Source organism: Rhinolophus sinicus, chromosome 2, assembly GCF_057876585.1.
Source record: "Rhinolophus sinicus isolate RSI-liver-muscle chromosome 2, RSI-T2T, whole genome shotgun sequence".
Taxonomy (NCBI): domain Eukaryota; kingdom Metazoa; phylum Chordata; class Mammalia; order Chiroptera; family Rhinolophidae; genus Rhinolophus; species Rhinolophus sinicus.
In genome coordinates, this window is record NC_142502.1 from 97,878,972 (window position 1) to 97,888,290 (window position 9,319).

General features: G+C 46.4%; 1 long non-coding RNA gene across 1 annotated transcript; it reads left to right on the plus strand.

Moving 5' to 3' along the window:
• The first annotated feature begins 2,725 nt into the window (after positions 1–2,725).
• LOC141571864 (uncharacterized) lies at positions 2,726–4,070 on the plus strand. Its single transcript, XR_012496916.2, has 2 exons — positions 2,726–2,861; positions 3,348–4,070. It is a non-coding gene; the product is annotated as an uncharacterized LOC141571864 (long non-coding RNA).
• Positions 4,071–9,319: the final 5,249 nt, after the last annotated feature.

Genomic DNA, 9,319 nt, shown 5'->3' on the forward strand with positions numbered 1-9,319 from the left:
TCCAAGCAGCTTAAATCAATAGCATGTATTTGGTGGTACAAGTGAAGGGAACGCAGACGCACCTGGGACCTCTGTGCCAGCCCACCACTTCATTCTGCCCTGTGATTTCCTATGTGTTTATCAGGTTCAGATAGAATCTGAGTTATGATCAGAAGCTCTGTGCCAAAGCTTCTCCTCCCCTGGTGCCTAAAGTTTTGCCACCTGGCATTTTCTAATTTGGATGAAGAATTGTCCTCTAGAGACTCTTTTCTAAAAATGCAAATGCTTCTGGAAGGAGGCATCCAGAGCCAGAAAGATGGGGGACAATATAATGAATCCCCTTCACATTTGTACAGATGAGGAAAGTGACAGGCCAGTGATATTCTCGAGGTCAGTTAGCAAGTAAATGCAGAGCTGGGATTTGAACTCAGGCCTTCTGACCCTGGTCCATTACTCATCACATACCTGGATCACTGAGCACCTCCTTTATAATGTACCATATGCATTTGACACGGGCTTCCTTACCCAACAGGGACGTTCTTGGGCACGCGGTAGGCAAGACCAATAACAAGCGGTGTTGGTGATGCGGATAAATTCGGGCTTTTTCATAATGTAGGGGAACTAATTTTTCCTCTAGACCAGCTCTGGTTAATAGAAAAATAACATGAGCCATAAATGTGAGTCACATATGCAAAAATAAATAAATAAATAAATAAATTTTCTAGTAGCCACATTAAAGGAAAAAGAAACAGGTAAAATTCATTTTAACAATACACTTAATTTAACCCAATATTATAAAAATCAGTATTGTAAAGCACATTATCATTTCAACATGTACTCTGTACCAAAATATATTGAGATCTATTTACACTGCATTTTACTAAGCCTTTGGAACCCAGTGTATAGTTCACGCTTATATTGGTGCAAAAGTAATCGCGGTTTAAAAGGTTAAAAATAATTGCAAACCGCAATTACTTTTGCACCAACCTAACAGCTCATCGCAATCTGGAAGAGCCACATCAGGGGCTCAATACCCACACGTGGCTAGTGGCCCCCAAATTGGACAGAGCCGCTCACACCACAAAAAAGCTGATGCGCGAAGGGGTTTGAATGAGCTGACGTTTCTGATAAACCACAAGCCCCGGTCCTGCCAGACTGGAGGGCTTCTGCTTTGTTCATTAATGACATTAATGAAATGCTGTGATCTGCTCACATATGTGTGTCTTCTCAAGACTGAACTTGGGGGCACGGGCCATGGTCGGCCCATCTTTGTGCCGTGGGTCCCAGCCCAAGGCCTGAGACAGCGTAGGCATGGCTGAATGTATATTGATAAAAAACAAAATTGATAAATAAATGTTGAGGTTTTAAAAGGGGGGAAAAGGCTCCCTACAGGTGAGCCATGAAAACAAACTGCTGGAAAAGTAGACACGGGTAAAACAACTGTACAGGATTAGAAAACAGCCTGTAGAGATCTTGAAGGATTCTGCACTTGGATAGCTTTAGCAAGTGTCTTTAAATCCTCATTCCAATGTAAAGAAAAAGAAACTGGCAAATCATAGTCTATACACAAGGGATGTTGTTTATGCACACGAGATGATATGGAACTTCACCCACGCACAAAGAGAAAGGCTTGGCTCCACATTAAATAAGAGGAGAGTCAGTACATCTACATGTTTTAAGATGAACAATATTTAAATATTTTTGGATGTGTGTCAGTTGGTCTCAGCAGGAAAAAAATATGGCATGTTCCAATGAGATACTTTGAAGAGTTTAATAAAAGGACTGTTTATAAAACTGGGAGTGGAAATGACAGAAACCAGAGAGGGCCAGAGAGGGAAACCAGAGAGGGAAAACAGGTTAGGGGAACTCAGCGAGTCTTATGACAGCAACTGGGTTTGGAGTTGAGAGAGGGAGCCAGGGGAATTAATACCCTGGCCTCTCACTTCTCTCTCTCTCCAGTCTCCTGCCGATGTCTCCTATTGGCCAAACCCGGAAGGCAAAGGAGTCCATTGATATAGTCTATGCAGGTGGAGAGTGGAGGAGAGTGGATCCGGGGGCAAGTGGAAGATGGCCAGCATGGTATTATTTTTTCATGATTCTCCACTTTGACATTTTCAATTTTCTGACAAACTGTGGGTCCCAGTCCCGCCAGACTAGAAGGCTTCTACTTTGTTTGTTTACATATTTATCTTTTCCACTAGACGGTGACTCTCTAGAGGCAGGGACTCTGTCTTGGGCATCTTTGGATCTCCAAGCCTAGCCCAGAGCTGGGCCTGTGGGCGAGGCTCAATAATTCATTGAATAAATTCTGGTGACTCTGTAAGAAAAAGTATTTGTTGAAAAAACAGCAATCTGCATATCTATTCAGTCATATAACAAGTGTTTATTGAGTGACTGCTATATGCCAGGCAGGGACTGCTCTAAGCAAGGGGACACAATGGACAACAAACCTACCGTCTAAGGGGGTAAAGCACTCCACACATTCACTGAGTCAAGAAACATTTCCTGAACAGCAGTGATGAGCTGGGCCCTGTCCTGGGTGCTGGGAGTCAAACAATGAACGAGAAAAGTCTCTGCCCTCATCAAACTTACATTTCAGTGTGTATCTCTTTAAAGCTGAAGATAGGCAAAGGGGAACCACTTTTTAAGAAGCTCATTAGGCCCGTGGCGCCTGATATCTGAGAGGCAAGCAGGATGCCACTTTAGGTCATGGAAAGACAATCCATGGGCTGGATGGAAGCCTGAGCTTCGGGTGAATGTCCTCACAGGTCAAGGGTGCCCTTGTTAACCACAGCTGATCCTCTGGCGTTGCAGGACTCGGATGGGTCCCAAGTCAGAAAATCTGAGCTCTTCACACTTCTCCAATAACAGGGCTTTACGTGGTAGGTCTGCAATGAATTTCTGTGGAATTAAGTGGACTCTTATTTATCAAGATGTGGGCTCCCCAGAAGCTGGGCCTGGGAAATGGAGGGCTAGCTGGCAGCCCAGTGGAGCCCTGGCTGGGGGTGGGGGATAATATTGCCTTGTGTAGATGCTTGGGATTATTTTAGAGCATGTGTCACTTGGCTCTGTGTGCTAGAGCCAGCCTTTTCTGGGAAGCTAAAGAGTGGATTCGACCTAGCTTCTTATCATATTAACACTTCCCAAACTCTTGTACTCCCAAGCTTTGGGTGTCTATATTCCTCTTATGCGTGTAAGTACCAAATTGCTGAGGAAATGGTATTTTTCAGGGGATGGAAGGCTGGGTTCTGACCCCACACTCCTCCCATATCTGTGTGAAACTCTCGGGATTCAGCTGGATAAACCAATCCCTGATTGTCCCTTTCAGCTTGGCCATTCCCTCTTTGAGAACTTTTTCTCCCTCCTAGGACTGTGGCTGCTGCGGTGAGTCCTTCTTCATAGGACATCCTTGGCCACCAAAGGAGCTGCCATGAATCAGCAGGATTGGCCTTCAGCACTGGTCTTTGGAGACAGCTACCTACTCAGCGTGATTTTGCAGGCTCCCGGGAAAGGAGTATCCCCCACCCCCCATGCATTTCCCAAAATACCTTCTCTATCAGCCTTTGGAGGTTTGGGATTGCTTTCCTGTGGACAGAGTCACAATGAAGGACCAAAAATAGCAATGGATGTGCAGGAGTCTGGCATTGCCCACAACAAGCTGTTCTTGGCCTCTGTGCTGTTGCTCGTGCTGTTCCATCTGCCAGGAATATCCTCCCTGTGCCCTTATTTCCTTTATACTGATCCTTTAAGAGCCAGTTCAAGCATTTCTTGCCCTAGGGGATGTTGTAATTGGTTTCTTCTGATTGCAAGAAACAGACTTACTCAGACTAGCTCAAATAAAGGCTGGTGGGGGATGGGTGTGGCAAGGATAAAAGTAGAAGCCATAAGGAGGACGGACTCCTGCTCATCCATGAGAAGGCCTATTACTATCTGCTTCTACAGTTTGTCTTCCCATGGAGACTGACTGATCTTGAAAGTAGGGACTATGCTTTATTCATCTTTGAAAATTCAGACCTAGTGCAGAGTTTAGTACCTAGGATACACCCAGTCGATGTTTGTTGAATAAATAAATGAATGAATGAATAATTGAATCCTGTAAATGGGTAGAAGATGTTGGCTTTGTCTTTGAGGGACTTACAGTCTAGTTGGGGAACTAAAAAACAATAGAAATATTAAATAACATAAGAGATAAACAATGCATAAACAATGGTTAGGAGCTGCCACAAAGCTTTCAAGATGAGTAGATCAAAGGAGCCTTAGGGGAGATGAGCTTTAGTTAGCAAATAGCCCTGAGAAAGACTTCAATTCACATTAATATGCAACTGACCGGGGTTAGACTTTTTTTCTGAGTACAGACTTTTGATGGGGAAAATTAGAGTGAACACTGAACTAGTGGGACAATCACATAGGGTCCCACAAAGGATGGCAAGGGGGTAGGCAGGAGCAGCTCAGAGACAAATCCCAGAAGACCTTGTAACTTGGCCAAGGGCTGGCCTGCAACACCTACGTGCATTAGGTACCATCCCAACTCCCTTGGGGCCCACAAGTGACCCTGGGTGGTATATCAGTGACCCCCACTGGTCTAATCTGATTGGCTGATCCAACAGGGAGAGCAAGGCTTGCGCCCTGTGTTTGCTGAGTAACTGTCGGCTGGTGGTGGTGGATAAGGGCCCCTGGGTGGCCCTTAGAACTCTACAGTGAACCAAGAGTGTCATCCAGATGCTTCCTGATTTTATTGACTTAAATCCAAGGCCGAGAAAGAAGAGATCTTTGCAGCTCTCTCTGTTTTGGAAACTGACCCTTGGGGTGGGTTCTGTACCATTCGCTATTCTGTTTAGATGTGTTTCTCTGAATCTTCCCACTGAAAGTATTGCCCTTGGACAGGCTCTGTCCTCTTGCCAGGGATAAGCAGTGACAGTTGTGAGGGATTCCCAGGGTCTTCTTTCCCCCACGTTGATTATCAATCCCAGGCATCTGGGATTTCATCTTTTCCTATACTTGACATGGAGTAAGTGGCAAACTAACTGAACCCACTGAGCTCCCTCTGTGAGAAAACAGGCTCAGAGAAATATCTTTTGTCGTATTTGTTCAGCGTTTTGAGTTTAATCTGTTTTTTCCCCACATGTGCTCACCGTTTTTTGTTGTTGTTTGTTTGTTTGTTTGTTTTTGCTTTCACTAATTTATGGAGGGCTTACTATATGCTGGGCACTGTTCTAGGCATTAGAGTGTATGTGTTAACTGCAGGCGACAGAATGCTCACCTTCTGGTGGCTTAAACAATACAGACATTCATTATCTCATGAAATAAGAAAGAAGTCCAGGGCTGGGGGCTCCAGAGGCTGCCCACTCACACACTCAGCAATGTCGCCAAGAACCCATGCATTTGCCAGCCTCCTGCTCTGCTCTTCTTGGTGTGTCGGTGATGTCTCCCCTCAGGTGGCCAGATGGCTGCCCGGCTCCCTGGCAGCATCTTAATGTGCAAAGACAGAAGGAAGGCAGGTCACAGACCTCCCCCTTTCTCCTTTTATCAGGGCAGAATATCTTTCCTTAGAAGTACCCAGCCAGTTTCTTTTTATGTCCCATTGGCCATACCCAGGTCACATGCCCATTTCTAGACCAAACACGGGCAGGCAGGAATGTGATGCTAACACTGATTGCCATGAGCCAATTGTGATGCGCTGCTCACAGGAAAGGTGGTATAGCATCTCCATCAGGAGCACAGACTCTGGAGCCAGATGGCCCAAGTTCAAATCCTGACTCCACCAATTCTTAGTTATATAACCTTGGGCAATTGTGTTTAACCTATCTCTTCCTCAAAAGATGATAATGGCACCTTATAGTTTTATGTAAGAAGGTGCTTAGCACAGCATTTGGCTCATAGTATATGTTAACCATTAAGGGATAACAGATGTTGGGTAGGCAATTCCAGTGTCTGCCACATGGGATTACAGACCATAAATAGGCAATGTTAAAATCTTGTGAGCAGTGCCATGGTATAGAGTGTGTGTGGGGGGTGTGGAGGGAAGGATGAGAGGAAGGTGCCTGGGTTCAGACTTGAGGAATAGCAGGGAGGGCTTCTCAGAGGAGGTGGCACAGATGTATGATTTCAGTATATGTAGCAATTATTCAGGCAATATTGGGATGTGGATGGGAAACAGAAGGTTTTCAAAGGAGGGGGAATAATAGGCCTAGAGGCTCTCAAATGTGATATATGTGGTAGGTATATGCAAGACAAGTACAAATGGTTGATTATGCTCAGAGAATTGAGTGTGGCCAAGGGTGGCTCCAGAGGGTGTGTTGCCAGGCTGGGGAGTGCCCTGAATGCTGAGCTATGAAGCTCAAATCTTCTACAGGCTATGGCTTGTCAACTGGAGGTAACCCTAGGTTTGTAGCTTTAGTTAATGACGCAGACGGAGATGTGGGAGATGGATGGGAGAGTGGGACCCAGGTAGGAGGTGATGGTGGTATTCCAGGGGGTGGGGTAACAGCTACAAGAGGGCTAGAGAAGAGGGAGGGATGGCTGATCAGTAGAATGTGGTTATTAGATGTGGAGGGAGAAAGGACAGCCCAGTATGACCCCAAACTATGTGAGTGGGGAGGGAGGGAGAGAGAGAGGAGATGCAGAGGAAAGGGGAGTGATGTACTGCAGTTTGGTCACGTTGGGATAGGGGCCACTGGACATGTCAGCAGACCCTCAGGTCCACACAGCCTGAAACTCATGAGAAAGACTTGGGCTGAAGAGGATTCAGGAGTTACCAACACAAAGGAAGTAGAGAAATACTTGCGACAGATGAAATCATCCTGGGAGAACAGAAATACACACAAGGGACGAGTCTGCATCCCCTGAGTAGCACGGGGATTGCCCATGCTGCGTTTTGTTTGGGTGCTTTGTTGGGCCAGGCAATGGTTCAAGGCCTGTAGCCAGGCAGAGGTTTTACTTGGTTATCACATAAATAACTATTGTTTAACAGTCAGCCTGCTGTGGGAATTTCAGCACGTCCCCCGGGGTATTCAAATTTGTCAGTCCCGATGTAGGGCGAGGAGAGAAGTGGGCTGAAGATGAAGGCCTGCAGAACACCCACATTTATGGACAAGTGGAGACAGAGAGCAGTTTGAGGGGGAGCTCGAAAGGAACATGGAGGAGATAGGAGGGGACACATTAGAAGAATGTCCCAGGACCCAAGAAAGGTCATGGACCCCAATTCTGGTTGAAGGCATATTACGTATTTCTCTTCCATCCTAGCAGAGTGCCAGTGACAGGTATTTGGTATAGACTTACTTCTCTATATTAACAGTAAGAGTCAGACATCTGGGGTGGAGAGGATGGAGAAATCGGTTATCTTCCTGATGGTGCCCTGTGGGCTGGGTCAACCTCACAGCCTCTGAACCACACAGAGCTGGCTGGAACGGAGGACCGGACCTCGGTGACCCTGTCTGTGAGACAGAGACTCGAATATCAACCCTAAGGGATGGGGGAGAGGGGAAAGTTAAACAAGACACTGTGCTAACAGGCAGCAGCTTATGGGCCCTGTCCAGCAGCAAGTGCTCTCTATGCGGTGACGAGGACAGACTTCAGGGCCTTGTTCTGGAAGCACTTGACTAGAGCTCGAACATCCCGTTCTGAATGAAAATGGGGGAATAATTTTTCAGGTGGAAAAAAACCTAGAGAAGCGCAGGTTTGCCAAGAGCTCAGGGAAGGAGTTAGAACCAGGACTTGGACATTCAACAAAGAACGGACTGGCCTCAGGAAGCTCATTGTTATAGAGAGATTCAGAATGGATGCAGAAACTGTTAAGAAAATGCCCCAAGTCTAGGTTCTGAACTATTCATAATGATACAGGAGAGTTAGCATGTCCCTAGGTAGACAGGGAGGTCCCTGGTGGAATAAACAAAGACAGCCATATCCTAAAACTCCAGGTTTTGAAATCATTCCTTTGCTCCAGGACATAATGTAACAAGGCTTTGAGGTTAATCATAAAATTCATTTTGGCCTGACAAACGGAGCAGATCTGATAGATAAGAGTGAGTTACTTTGCTAATTCCTTTAGGATGGGCAAGCAGAACAAACCTGGTAGACGAATTTCATTAGAAGGCGCCAGTTCCCTTCTTCAGACAAGTTCCCTTCAAATAGCTCCCCTTCCCCAAACAGGCAAAGGGAAGGTATAAAAGTAGGAGCTTTTGCCTCAGCTATGGGGCACCCCCATTCAGGATTCCCTCCAGCTCAGGAGCTGCAACCTCTTCTCCTGTCTCTAATAAACTATCCTCTTTTTAAAACTGTTTGCCTCTCCCTGGTCCGTGTTTCCATTCTTCGGCTTCACGAGATGCGATCCCGGTCCGCACTCAGAAACTGCCGGCAGATCCAACATCCCCTACATCACTAATCTTTGCAATTTCTAGTCTTTCTGGAGTCTGCCTCTTTGAACACCTTCATGCTTTTCGGTGGCTGGCGTGGGGGAAAGCATATGGGTATTGAAGTCAGCGAACTCTAGGTTCCAATCCCTGCTCTATCACATGACCACCTGTGTGATCTTGTAAAAATTATTTAATCTCTCTGTGTCACAGTTTCCTTCTCTGGGCTAACCCACTTGAACTGGTTATTGTGTGGAGTAAATGAGAATAGTATATGTAAACCAACTGGACAGTGCCCGGCACATAGTAGGTGCTCAATCATTTTTGCCTTGTTTTTCCTTGTGCCTTAAGTAAGGTAGTGTTTTATTGCCCTCGAGAAGAGGGGCTTAAAACTTGACCACTCGAGAGAGCCCATTCTGAGGAGGGAAATAGTTGTGAGGGAAGGCATACTTGAAAGGATCTTGTTTTCTGTCCCAGGGCTATAAGTAGGAGACCCAAGGTCTGGGGGAAGGGAAAGGCAACAGGACCCCACCAAAGGTGGTGGTGACCTCGGGCAGTCACAGACCCCAGCAGGTCCTGGGAAAGTCCAGCACCTTCCCTGTCTGTCTTTAAAACTAGTGACATAACAGCCACAGCCCTTGGCTTTCCTCCCTCCAGTATTTATACCCCAAGATCCTGGGGCTGGGAGGAGCCCTGAATCTTCAGGGTACCCGGGCTCCATAGCACCTCCTCTGCTGCCTCCCAGAGGGCACTTCTGGGATGGCTGCCCTGGCCGAGCCCTCCTTCCAAGATAACAAATGGCCTTGGCCCCTCTTGTTGCACCTAGAGAGAGGCAGATCTCAGAGTCTCTGAGGTCTGGAGGAAAATCTTTCAGGGGGGGCTCTTCCTTCCCCTCTTCTCCTACTCCCCCAATATATTTGTAGCTCACAATTGTACAGCCCTTGGTAGTTCTCAAAAAGCTTTCACATCCTGTAATGTAGGCAGGGAAGTCA